The following is a 14,940-nucleotide window of genomic DNA, read 5'->3' on the forward strand; positions in this document are numbered from 1 at the left end:
TGTTCACACACAACTTGTGGGATAGATCACTGTACTGATATACAGGTTTCTTAAGCTTTCAGTTACCTTATCAGGACTTTTTATGAACTGTTTGTCCTTTTTTCCAAAAACCTATTTCTTAAAGATTGGTCAGCAGTAAAAATTAAAAATACAACGCCAAATTCATGAATTACCTTCTGGAACAATACTAATGACCTTTCCCAGGAACCACTCATCACATGAGCTGATTCAGAATTTGTGCCATCCAGAATACATTCGCATTCCTGCTTGATTTAGCGAATTGCCCTACCATCCAGCTTCCTCTCTTTGAGCGCTAGCAACCTTCGTACCTGTGACAAATTCTTTCATTTTCACAACTTGGGACCCAACGAATGTCTTTTGAGTCTACCAACTTCTGCCTTTTTTTTTTTTTTTGTTAATTTGTCGGTTGCCTGGGTATTGCTGTATTAGCAAAACCCAGTCTTTCGATTATCGCTATAGGTCTAGTTATCGCTATCGCGCATTCGATGCCTACTGCCTACCAGACGACCCAGAAGTGAATAAGTACCAGCTTCAGCTAGAAGTCAAGATAAAGGCATGAACAAGCTTGAGCTGGATCGTCAAAGAGCCCTACGCGCAGAAAGCCCCTGATAAACAGTTATCAGACAATTTTACATTTAAAACTACACATTTGCCTGAATCACAACTTCCATTCGTCTACCATTAGTACTAGAAATTCTCTGCTCCATCCTCCTGCTCCTCTTAATCTTGTAAAAATTGCACTTTTACTTGTTTCTATGTATTCTAATAACATTACACACACACATACACACACATGTATGTATGTATGTATGCGTGTATAACTGAATCACGAAAATATGGAACGTGATGAATATATAAATAAAGACAAAATCCACGAAGGAAAGAGAAACACTGCTAAGTAAAGGATGCCAGTCAACAGGCCTCACAGCACTCCAGTGTTTCTCTTTCCTTCGTGGATTTTGTCTTTACTATATATATATATATATATATATATATATATATATATATATATATATATATATATATATATATATATATATATATATATATATATATATATATATAAAGATATATATATATGTGTGTGTGTATATATATATGTAAAGTGTGTGTGTGTATAGCGTATGAGCAGTCAAGATAGCAGAAGTGCCTAAGAGGTGCTACAGTTAAGAAACTCGCTTATTAAATTGTATATAGTTAACAGCTGTTTATATAACAGCCATTTACTTATGGTAGTTAACTGTATAATTTCTTTAAGGAACAGCACTTGGCTTTTATACAGTTAGCCTTGGTCACATCTTGGGTGGAACGGAAATGTTTTGTGAAGGTTCATTTTACTGACAATTTCCTAAATAGTAGGAGCTGTGATTTACCAACATTTGCGGGAATAGACTGGACGATCTGTAAACAGCTGAAGGTAAGCCGAAGAAAATGTAATGCAACAAGTGCTTTGTCAATTCATCCGGCTTACTGATTGATTAGATAAAAAACGAAATGAAATTTTACAAATATTTGTACGAATTGTTAATTTGTGTAAATATCTATTCTCAGGGTTGTGTTCTTAGGTTGAATAAAAGCATATGGAAAAGAGATTGTTGATCGCCCTCAGACGCAACATATATATATATATATATATATATATATATATATATATATATATATATATATATATATATATATATATATATATAAAACTTGAATATATGTGTTTGTGTGTGTGTTTGCGTAAAATTACGAGGACAAATGAAAGCCAGTAAAAGAGGAATGTTTAAAAAACAAGAGCAGGAGGATGTAGAAGTGAATTTCAGTACGGATGATGGACGCTATCGGCGGTGGTAGTGGAGAGAGTCGCATTTCATAATAGTTGAAGCAAAAGGGTTGAAGCGTTCTAGCAAACGGTTAGGAAGAGAGGAGGAATTGTAACGTTTGAAGGATATGAAGCTCCAGCTTATCGTTGTGGAAGTGAAGGGTGGATGTTGAAATGCGGACGAGAAAAAAATGGTGGTAGTTGAGATGAAATGTTTGCATAGTACGGAACAGGGAAGGTTGGGAATACAGCACATGTAACGTTTCGACGTAAAGTGGGGGAAAAGGTTTGTATTCAGGTGAGAAACTGAATCTTGGTTATTTGTAGCATGGTCACGAGGGGTGGGAAAAGAGGGGTGATGAGAAATATACTACTGGGAAGAGTCCGAAGGAACAGTGGTAGCTAAATGACCTGGATGACATGTAGAGATGGAAGGATATTAAAGCCCCCAAAAAGCGTGAAGGCGTGCAGGATATTCCGGAAGGACTCTCAGTGAGTGAACAGAGGTCGTGGCGTTTCTGAGGAGCTTTGTGGTCATATGAAGGGCATGATGTGCCCGAGGTTATTTGCACCTGAAGTTCATTTTTCATTTTGCAAGTAAACGATGATACTTTGGCAGTTGTTTAGTTTCCCATTATCCTCTTCCTACTGTGAAATGGACAATATATATATATATATATATATATATATATATATATATATATATATATATATATATATATATATATATATATATATAAATATAAATATAAATATATATATATATATATATATATATATATATATATATATATATATATATATATATATTTATATATATACATATATATATATACATACATTTTATATATATATATATATATATATATATATATATATATATATATATATATATATATATATATATATATATATATATATATATATATATATATATATATATATATATATATATATATATATATATATATATATATATATATATATATATATATATATATATATTTATATATAATATATATATACAATGTATACATATATATATATATATATGTATATATATATATATATATATATATATATATATATATATATATATATATATATATATATATATATATATATATGACTATTTATCACATATATTTTATATTCATATATATAATATATACAAATATATATATAATATATTATCTACCTATATATATATTATATATTTTCATATTATGTTATATATATATTTTTAGTTGATAATAGTCCACCGTCCCGTAGGTATATACCAGCGACGGATGAGGACTCAGGACTACAGGGACGCACTATTACATGTTTATATACGGGACGGTGGACTTATTATCAATAAAAATATATATATATATATATATATAAAATATATATATTTATGATATAGATATATACATATATATATATTTATAGCTTTATATATATATATATATATATATATATATATATATATATATATATATATATATATATATATATATATATGCAGTGTGTGTGTGTGGATGTAAAATGTATGCCAAATGCGTGTGTGGCAAAATGGAGTACTTTTTCGCGAAAGGAAGTAGCATTTGTCATTCATATCTATTACTAATATTTCCCATCTTCAGAAATGGTTTCACTGATATTCACTCATGTATTACCTGTCCGAGGAAGAATTCGGTGATTAGCGGCCGTTTTGATTACTGAGAATTAGAATAAATTTACCTCTTCATAGGAGAAAACGAACCGACTTTTATTTATCATAATTATTATTGTTTTTTTATATTTGTCTTCGTCGTCGTCGTCGTCGTCGTCGTCGTCGTCGTCGTCCTCCTCCTCCTCCTCCTCCTCCTCCTCCTCCTCCTCTTCCTCCCTCTTCTTCTCGTCCTCTTCCTATTCCTCCTCCTCTTCATCCTCTTCCACAGCCTTCTCCTCCTCCACTTCCTCTTACTTCGCTTCATCTCCTCCTTCTCCTTCTCCTTCTCATCCTCCTCCTCCTCCTCCTCTTCCTCCTCCCCCTCCTCTTCCTCCTCTTGTTTCTCTTCACCCTCCTCCTCCGCCTTCTCATCTTCCTCTTCCTTCTCTTCATCCTCCTCGTCTTCCTCCTCTTTCTCCTCCTTCTTTGCCTCCTCTTCATCTTCCTCCTTCTCCTCCTCCTCCTCCTCCTCCTCCTCCTCCTCCTGCTTTGCCTTTTCTTCACCTTCCTCCTTCTCCTTCTCCTCCTCCTCCTCCTCCTCCTCCTACCTTTCCTCTTCCTTCTCTTCATCTTCCTCTTTCTCCTCCTCGTTTCCCTCCTACTCCTTCTCTTCCTCCTTCTCCTTCTCTTCCTCCTTCTCCTCCTCGTCTCCCCTCCTCCTCCTCCTCCTCCTCCTCCTTCTCCTCCGTCTCTTTCTCCTCTTCCTACTCCTTCTCCTCCTCCGTTTTTCAAAAGCAGCCATTTCTTTCTACTTTCACCCCTAAAATGATGGGTGAAAAATAACCTATGCAATTTTTCTATTGTAATCTAAAGAATTTTTATATACATTGGTGTTTTTGTATCCTCCTCAATCCTCCTCCTCCTCCTGAGTCTCTTTCTATATCTTCCTACTATATTCTATCCTATATTTTTCAAAAGCAGCCATTTCTTTATATATATATTATACCCCTAAATATATATGGGTAAGCTACAAAAATATCCAACTCTATGAAATAATATATTTTCATATTGTTACCTAAAGAATTTTTAGTTGATAATAAGTTCGTGTTTTTCGAACCAACGGACCAGAACTCAGGATATAATCTTAACTCCACGTGTGAGTTAAATCCTTTATATATATATAAAAGTATATATATATATATATATATATATATATATATATATATATATATATATATATATATATATATATATATATATATATATATATATATATATATGTATATATATTAATGGTCCATAAGTGACCGAACTGACTATTTTCTCATTATTCATCGTGCGGTGCATGACCCCAAAAAATACATTTGAATTTGTCCTCCAAATAAGAGATGGTTTTTATGGAGTGCCTAAGCTCTTTGTTGGGTGAGTCGGTAGAACTGCGGACTGTCACTCGATGGGCCGGAGTTCAATTCCCCAGCCGGCTGATGAAGAGTTAGAGGAATTTATTTCTGGTGATAGAAATTCATTTCTCGCTATAATGTGGTTAGGATTCCACAATAAGCTGTAGGTCCCGTTGTTAAGTAACCAGTTGGTTCTTAGCCACGTAAAATAAGTCTAATCCTTCGGGCCAGCCCTCTCTAGGAGAGCTGTTAATCAGCTCAGTGGTCTGGTAAAACTAAGGTATACTTAATATGGAGTGACTGAGTGACTAATAACAATAATGTAAGTTGGGATCATGATCATTTAGTTATGTGACCATATTTATTTAATGAATATTGCTACAAAGATGAATAATCTCGTGAATTTATGCTAGTAAAAAATACTATCACAAAAATAAACAAAATATAAAAATCTGGGAAATGGAATTGTTCAATGACATTTAAAATAGAAAGAAAAACAGTAATAACGAAAATTTACATGTTGTTGGACAAAAAAAACGAAACATAATAATTTAGAAAATAAGCGCAATAATCATAAAATGCTTTAGTTAATATTTCATGGTACAAAACACAATGTATTGAAATAACAGCAAAAGCCATGAGGCATAAAGTAGTTTATTAAAAAGTAATTAGAATGAATTCCATTTTCACTGAAATTATGCTCCCTACAAAGGTTTAAAAAAAATGCTAATCATTATTAATATCAAAGCGTAATAAACGGCAGCATTTCAATTAAATTTTGGGAACACCGATATTAGGTCGTTCTATTACCAACAAAATTTTAATAAATTCTAATTGATGAATTGCAGTATGTCACAGACAGCGACTTGTTTCCTTTGTAAGTAGACATAGTAAAACAACACGTGCATTTTCTTTATTTTTATCAAGTTAAAACAACTAATATATATATGCCAGGCTTGTACATTATATGGGCTGATCATTTCCTTTAAGTGTAGGAATGAACTTGATACTTTTTAATTCTAGACAAGCCAGATTAAATGTAAGAGAGGTCTAATATTCTAAACCCAAACTAATAATAATAATAATAATAATAATAATAATAATAATAATAATAATAATATACTGAGACAGGAGAATGAAAAACAGAACACAGGAATGGCACAGCATGCCGATGCACGGACAGTACATGAGACAAGACTAAAGAACTGGCCAGCGATGAAACATGGCACTGGCTACAGAGGGGGAACTCAAGAAGGAAACAGAATGAATGCTAACAGCGGCACAAGATCAGGCCCTTAGAACCAGATATGCCCAAAGAACAATAGATGGAAATAACATCTCACCCATATGCAGGAAGTGGTGCAATATGAAAGACGAGACCATAAACCAAATAGCTAGCGAATGTCCGGGGCTTGCACAGAACCAGTACTAAAAGAGGCATGATTCAGTAGCAAAAGCCCTCCACTGGAGCTTGTGTAAGAAACACCAGCTAGCTTGCGGTAATAAGTGGTACGAACACCAACCTGAAGGAGTGATAGAAAACGATCAGGCAAAGATCCTCTGGGGCTATGGTATCAGAACAGATAGAGTGATACGTGCCAGCAGACCAGACGTGGCGTTGATTGACAAAATCAAGAAGAAAGTATCACTCATTGATGTCGTAAGACCATGGGACACCAGAGTAGATGAGAAAGAAAGAGAAAAAATTACTAAGCATCAAGACCCATAATCAAAGGAACACTAGGCACGATCCCAAGATCCCTGACAAGGAATCTGGAAAAACTAGATGCCGAAGTAGCTCCAGGACTCATGCAGAAGAGTGTGCTACTAGAAACAGCAGAATCCCACACACTAAAAAAACACCCAGTCGAATAGGATGACTGAGATAGACAAAAGAATAAATAATAATAATAATAATAATAATAATAATAATAATATGTCAGTTCTAACAGATAATTTTCCAGTTTTCTTACAACTTCCGATTTTGTCTTTTTATTAAATCAGGTGATACAGTTTTAACAAAATAAAGACAGGAAAAGTCGAAGTAAGTGAAAAATGTGAGCAAAAATTCGATTTACATAGGAAAACAGTCTAGGAATCGGAAACGGTACTAATAGAAAGGTACAGTACTTAGCCTTGCGTGTTTTTGTGAGACGACACAAAAACTTTCTTTTCATCAAACTTTCATTTACCTTTATTAGTTATTTAACGCTTTTACTGAAGTTTATATTCGCACCGCCTATTGGGATTTTAATTTAATTACCTGTATGAGTTTGCATCACTCAAAATCTTTTTCACTGTTTTATACCAATCTTATTCAGGTTTACCAATGCACCAAATTTATCAGCTTATAGTCATTTACGTGTCTTTATCACCTTTTAAGTCATTCATAACTACCAAGAATTGTTTTCGTAAATATGGGTTGTCTGGGATTTTCATATGAGAGTAGATGCACTAAAAATGTAGCCACGTTATTTCTGTAAATCAAGTCATTAATGGACACGAAAAGCACCTCCCAATCTGTCTGTGCTCAGTACTTAATCGTAGAATGTGCTGTTAAAGGACATGCAAACACCATGACGCAGCCAAAAAGCACCTAAACTTTCTTGGCTATTGTTTGGATGAACAAACACCACGTGTTCATCAATAATGTGTTTGTGTCTACGTATTACAAAGGAGTAAATATTTGGTTATCACTGAAACTCTGTTCAGCAAAGAAAAATTACTTCTTGATTTAATTTAAACGCGATTCCACCGGGAAATGAGGCACTTTGACTCTCGCTAGTATCGAGACGACGTCGATTAAATATTTCAATGCTGTTGGGGTCAGGTGGAGGGGATTAGGTGCAGTGAATACAGAATGAGGAAATCTATTTATTCCTAAATACTTTTTAAGTCTCCTCTATAAGAAAGTTCAAAATTTTCGTTCAACGCACGGATCTGCTTTTACACTTTTAACACTTTTTCTGTAATGTCCAGAATTTCTAGTCGTCTGGTTTTAATAGTTTTACACGAGAAGGTAAGAAATTGTGAAAATTTAAGGGAACAGTCTTGTGCGGGTTTTATTAATCAGTAGGAAAATTATATCCTACAATTATGGAATCTTATAAACTGATCATTCAACCTTATAATTCAGTCAAATAACAAATATGACTACAAAGAATTGAAAGTTTAGCCAGTGTGTTGGTTTTATCAAACAAAAAAACAGTTTTTCCATCTTTGTTATTCTTGTTTGTAAAGACAAAAATAAACTTGATGAACAGGTAATACTCAAGACACGGATATATCAGTCATAAAGGAAACAAAACAGGAAAACTAACAGACAAGGATAAAACCCAATTGGAAAGGACTGCAATACCTTAGCGAGAATGAAAAAATTAAGTGCCATTATGAGATCTCCCATAATGGACAAACTCAAGCTAATTTTAATTTCGTGATTTCTGTGAAGAAATTATTTTCATGTTTTTGAAAAGGCAGGAGCAATAATCACATAAGGTGACAGTCCTTAAATGCATTAAACTGTAACTTTGACATTTGGGGTGGGGGTGGAGGGGGGGGCGGGGGAAGGATCTTAGCTTCGGCCTTTACTCCTTAGAATCAGAACGTGTAAACTGCTGTGACACAAAAGGACTATTTTTGAGTTTGCATTAAACAAACAGTCTCCCGTGGAAAAATGAATTCCAGCAATAATTCTAAACAAAATCTTATTCTAAATTAATCACTTGTTCTCGTTAACACACTATACAATTTCTATTAAACGATAGTCATCATGCAAAGGATGATCATTTTGTAATTTACAAGAATACTCACAAAATAAGAGATCACTGAAAGAAGTGTTTTTTACTAACAGGGCGCGACAGATTAATAAAGAACAATTTGAGAAATGAAGGAAGTTTTTTTCTAATCTAAACAAATTCAATCAGTCATAAACATTCACTGTCATTATAGCGGAAGCTCTCAACTGATAGATTAATTTGCAACGCAGTGACCATAAAACAGAATATAATTTATGCTAATTAGAATTGAAATCATCAAAACGTTTACTTTCAACTGTGATATTTTGACTAAGTATAGTTCCAGACAGTTCCACCGGGTCCAGTTTCCCGAGCAAGAAGGGTTTGTGGCAGGATCAAGTGTTGGCAGCGCTGACGAGAAAGGCTAACATTATAAACACCTGGGATCCAACCATGGAGCGAACTGCCTAACAACTCTTTGACCACACAAGGGCGGCATGGGAATTCTTTCGTGATAAGTCGGATATACTGTACTGAGAAATCATGTCTCCTCTATGACAGAAAGGCTGCGTGATGTCATTGAAAAAAGTGGTGGGTGGACTAGGCATTGTCAATGATAACCTTATTGTAAGAAGATGGTGGCTGAGTGGTGGTGGACGTATAGAGGTGTAATTAAATTTGTGAACTACTTTGGTGCAGTTATTTTCCTCAATCCTTTTTCTGTTGGTGTGAATTCGTTTCACCAGTGTTTTGTCATAGAGGCATCATTTAATTACCTTTTAAAACTTTAGTGTATTATAGGTAAAAAAAAAAAAATAAACATTCCTTAATGGGAAAAGATCTTGTAGAATATAAACAATGACCAAAAATGGTTTCCTATGAGAGATTACACCACACTTATCTGTACAAAATCATGTGCAAAATCATATATATATATATATATATATATATATATATATATATATATATATATATATATATATATATATATATATATATATAGTAGTGAGGATTAAGAGGGTTCTATCAACCGGTAGACATCAGTGGGTTAGGGTGAAGGATCATTCCATTATTCCTTTTCAAGGTACTTTATTGTTGCTGCGACGTTTCAGGACTAAAGTCCCATTTTCAAGCTATAAAAATAGAATTTAAAAGTTAAAATAAGAACTCGGACTAAAATTAAGTGAAAAAAAAAAACTTTATACATATATATAAATAATATAAAAGTAAAGTACAAAGGATAGGGAGGAGTAAGTACCATAAGGTGCTGAAGGCACAGACCGAGTGACTATTCGGGCCGGGTTCAGCTTCGACTTAAACTCACGGGAGATACAGAGGTGTTGAGGAAGACTGGGTGTTTAACTGTGGAACTAGTTTGATAAAGAGTGTTTCCAAGATTGCTAAATATTGTTCGTTAGGAGTTTGGCCTATAATTTTAAAATCTTTGTAGTTTATGTCATATTTGCATTTCTTTGCATGTTCTCGTATACATGAAAATTCAGGATTAGTCAATTTGACGCCTGTTCTATAGCTAACGCCTCGATGAGAGTCCAATCTCACTTTGAGTAACCTCCGTGTGGAGCCGACGTACTTCCCAAGATTACATCTAGGGCAATTAAATAAATATACGACTCCTGAGGTCATTAGTGGATCGAGTTTCTCCTTATGTTTAAACAGAGATCTAATACTCATTGGGTTGCAGGGTATTAGCTTTAATTCAATGGCAGGTAAAAATTTCTCGACTAACAACTTCAATTCACGATAGAAATTTAGGTCATGAATAAATGGGACACTTGCATATAATCGTAATTTTGGTACTGTAGGTATTTTAATTTTAGGATGGAAGATATTGTTTAAAAATTTACTGGGGTGTTTATAAAAAAGTTTGGACGGAAAGCAGTTGTCAGTGAAATATTGGTGGAGATAAGTTATTTCACTGTGAAAAAGATTCCAATTAGACGTTATGTTAAAAGCCCTATAAAAGAGCGTAGACATGGAGTTTAGTTTAAAATTATAAAAGCAGTTACTATAAAAATTTGAGCCCAGGCCGGTAAAAGTTTTCTTTCTAAAAACCGTGGTGTTAAAATGATCATTATATTTAAAAACTGTTACATCTAAAAATGGCAGCTTATTTTCATTTTCATATTCAATAGTCAAATTAATATTAGGATGTACTTTATTGGCATAATCAAGAAATTTGTCAGCTTGATCTTTATCTCTGAACAGCAAAAAGGTATCATCCACGTACCTACTATAAAATAAGGGATGGTAGGCCAAAGGACAAATGTCCAGTATGCGCTCCTCCAGGGAGCACATAAAAATGTTTGCAAAGGTGGGACCCAAAGGGGATCCCATCGCCATACCATCAACCTGAATGTAGGCTTTACCGTCAAAAACAAAGGCTGTGTCCTGCACAGCGAGCTCGAGCAATTTTCTAAAATCCGTGAGGTTAAAATGATTAAAAGTGGCATCTGGGTCATTAAAAATACGGCTAACAATAATGTCAATGGTTTCTTCTACCCGTACATTAGTAAAAAAAGACTCCACATCCATGCTAACCATGAATAAGTCTGAATCCTGGGGTAAAATTTTTTCCTCAAAATGTTCTGAATTCTTACAGCTATAGTTATTCGTAGTTAAAGGAGCTAGGAGAGGTACCAGAAATTTAGGAATTTTATAATTAGAAGTAGCATAAGAGGTGAGGATGGGCCTCATTGGTATACCGTCTTTATCAGTTTTAGGTAGCCCATACATCACTCCATATGAGGCACCTGTACTATATAATGAAGTATAAGTAGTTTCACTAATGATTTTATAATCTTTAAGATATTTCAAAAAACGGTTAATTCGGTCTTCTATCTTAAAGATAGCAGAGTATTGAGTTTCTCCTGTCATTTTGAATTTAGATTCGTCCCCTAGGATATTTTCCATCTTTTGTATATATTCATATTTATTTAGTATTACAGTACCTTTTCCCTTGTCAGGTTGTGTTATTGTTAGGTCTTTTCGTTTCCCAAGTTCTTTAAGAATATTCAAGTCATTCTTAGAAAAGAATGGTGTCCAATGAGTAGTTAAGTTGTTAAAAGTTTTCTGAGCTATACCCTGTAGCTGGGATCGCATTTTAGGTACATCTACATCGAGGCGGAAATTAAGTAGTCTTGCAAATAATGATTCCATAGATCCAAAAAACTGGTTATACGAAGGTTTAAAGCAAGGTAGGCAAAAATCCAATCTCTAAATACAAACACCTGAGTTCAACAGGCGATTTGTATAGGGGAGACGATATCCACTTATACTCACTTACTGGCTGCGTGGGTTAAATCCGTCCACTGTAGTCCTGAGTTCTTGTCCTTCGCTGGTTCGAGCCCACGGGATGACGAACTTTTTATCAACTAAAAAATTCCCCTTCGGTAACATATATGAAAATATATTATTTCCGAGGTAGAGCGAATAGGATATTAAAGGGCGTTTGTAGCTTACTGATTGTATATGAATCACGGTGATGTGATAAAAAGTCATAATATGGCTGAGTGCGACAAATGCACTACACGGATAATTTGGCAGAGGTGGGTGGATATCGTCTCTAAATACAAACACCTGAGTTCGACGGGCGATTTGTATAGGGGAGACAATATCCACTTATACCTCACTTACTGGCCGCGTGGGTTAAATGCATCCACTGTAGTCCTGAGTTCTTGTCCTTCGCTGGTTCGAGCCCACGGGACGACGAACTTATTATCAACTAAAAAATTCCCCCTCAGTAACATATATGAAAATATATTATTTCCGAGGTAGAGCGAATTGGATATTAAAGGACGTTTGTAGCTTACTGATTGTATATGAATCACGGTGATGTGATAAAAAGTCATAATATGGCTGCGTGCGACAAACGCACTACACGGTTAGCATGGCAGAGGTGGGTGGATATCGTCTCTAAATATAAACACCTGAGTTCGATGGTCGATTTGTATAGGGGAGACGATATCCACTTATACCTCACTTGCTGGCCACGTGGGTTAAATGCGTCCACTGTAGTCCTGAGTTCTTGTTCTTTGCTGGTTCGAGCCCACAGGATGACGAACTTATTATCAACTAAAAAATTCCCCTTCAGTAACATATATGAAAATATATTATTTCCGAGGTAGAGCGAATTGGATATTAAAGGACGTTTGTAGCTTACTGATTGTATATGAATCACGGTGATGTGATAAAAAGTCATAATGTGGCTGCGTGCGACAAATGCACTACATGGTTAGCATGGCAGAGGTGGGTGGATATCGTCTCTAAATACAAACACCTGAGTTCGACGGTCGATTTGTATAGGGGAGACGATATCCACTTATACCTCACTTGTTGGCCGCGTGGGTTAAATGCGTCCACTGTAGTCCTGAGTTCTTGTTCTTCGCTGGTTCGAGCCCATGGGACGACGAACTTATTATCAACTAAAAAATTCCCCTTCGGTAACATATATGAAAATATATTATTTCCGAGGTAGAGCAAATTGGATATTAAAGGACGTTTGTAGCTTACTGATTGTATATGAATCACAGTGATGTGATAAAAAGTCATAATGTGGCTGTGTGCGACAAACGCACTACACGGTTAGCATGGCAGAGGTGGGTGGATATCATCTCTAAATACAAACACCTGAGTTCGACGGGCGATTTGTATAGGGGAGACGATATCCACTTATACCTCACTTGCTGGCCGCGTGGGTTAAATGCGTCCACTGTAGTCCTGAGTTCTTGTCCTTCACTGGTTCGAGCCCACGGGACGACGAACTTATTATCAACTAAAAATCCCCTTCGGTAACATATATGAAAATATATTATTTCCGAGGTAGAGCGAACTGGATATTAAAGGACGTTTGTAGCTTACTGATTGTATATGAATCACGATGATGTGATAAAAAAGTCATAATATGGCTGCGTGCGACAAACGCACTACACGGTTAGCATGGCAGAGGTGGGTGGATATCGTCTCTAAATACAAACACCTGAGTTCGACGGGCGATTTGTATAGGGAGACGATATCCACTTATACCTCACTTGCTGGCTGCGTGGGTTAAATGCGTCCACTGTAGTCCTGAGTTCTTGTCCTTCGCCGGTTCGAGCCCACGGACGACGAACTTATTATCAACTAAAAATTCCCCTTCGGTAACATATATGAAAATATATTATTTCCGAGGTAGAGCGAATTGGATACTAAAGGACGTTGGTAGCTTACTGATTATATATATATATATATATATATATATATATATATATATATATATATATATATATATATATATATATATATATATAATCTACAAGATGTCGTGCTCAGCGCGCCTCCCCCCCCCCACCTAATTTACCATTCGCTTATTGAGAACCGCATGGCCAATCGTATTTGACCTAGAAATCAGAGCACGGTTATCAACATTTCGGTCTGTCCTTCTTTTTACCTGGAACAGATATTGAGATGACACGGATAAAAAGGGGCAAGGAGAGAACATTACATGCCACTCCCTTAAGAAGCTTTGCCCAACTAAGCTTCTTAAAACGGCCTTTCTAAAGGCAGATTAAGATGCTGAATTGTCTTACCTCCGCAGGAAACCTGGGAAGAGGCCACCGAATCGCTGAACACCTGGCAAGTGACGAATCGTTGCACACGGCTCCTACCCCTGGCCGCGTGCCTTAAAAGGAAGAGACCGCAGTAGGCTGGAAGCAGTTAAGCAGTTAGTTAGTCATGTTGAGGAGGAGTCGTGCAGTTAGCCACACACGCGGGCGGGTGTTGCTGTTTGCTGAGAGACCATTCATTCCCCCTGTCCGACTCCAGACTCCAGCCATCCTCGAGGGCCCGCCATACATGTGATCGTCCCTCGTCCTTCTTCGTCAGAGACCCGCTTCCCCTAAGGTAAAGTTTCACTTTTCTGTCCTTGTGCCTTTAGAAAGTTTATCCAGTGCCATTTCCAATGTCCTCCAATGTCCTGTGTTCGAGTGTAAAGTGGTCATTCATTCCTCGAGTCTTTGGCACCCTCAGTGCAAACTCGAGTCATATTCGGTGTTATATTATTCCTTTACTGGTGTGCAATGTGTAAATCTCTCTTGCAGAGGGACCTATTCCCAGTGGACTCATCTTGGATTGTGCTTTGCCTTTAGTCAAGACTCCAGTAGAAGGATCTTCAGGCGTTGCACACCCTTTATCAGTTTACTTATCCATTTTCCCTTCAAATGCTTGCTTTTGTAAATATAATTCTTTAATTTATCCCAAGTGTTTACGTAACATTTCCGTATGAAGTAGAGCCTTCAGCTCCTAAATTCTCCCCTTTTTCTTATTTTTTTACGATTTCCCTTTACG

This window comes from Macrobrachium rosenbergii, chromosome 12 (assembly GCF_040412425.1).
Source record: "Macrobrachium rosenbergii isolate ZJJX-2024 chromosome 12, ASM4041242v1, whole genome shotgun sequence".
NCBI lineage: Eukaryota > Metazoa > Arthropoda > Malacostraca > Decapoda > Palaemonidae > Macrobrachium > Macrobrachium rosenbergii.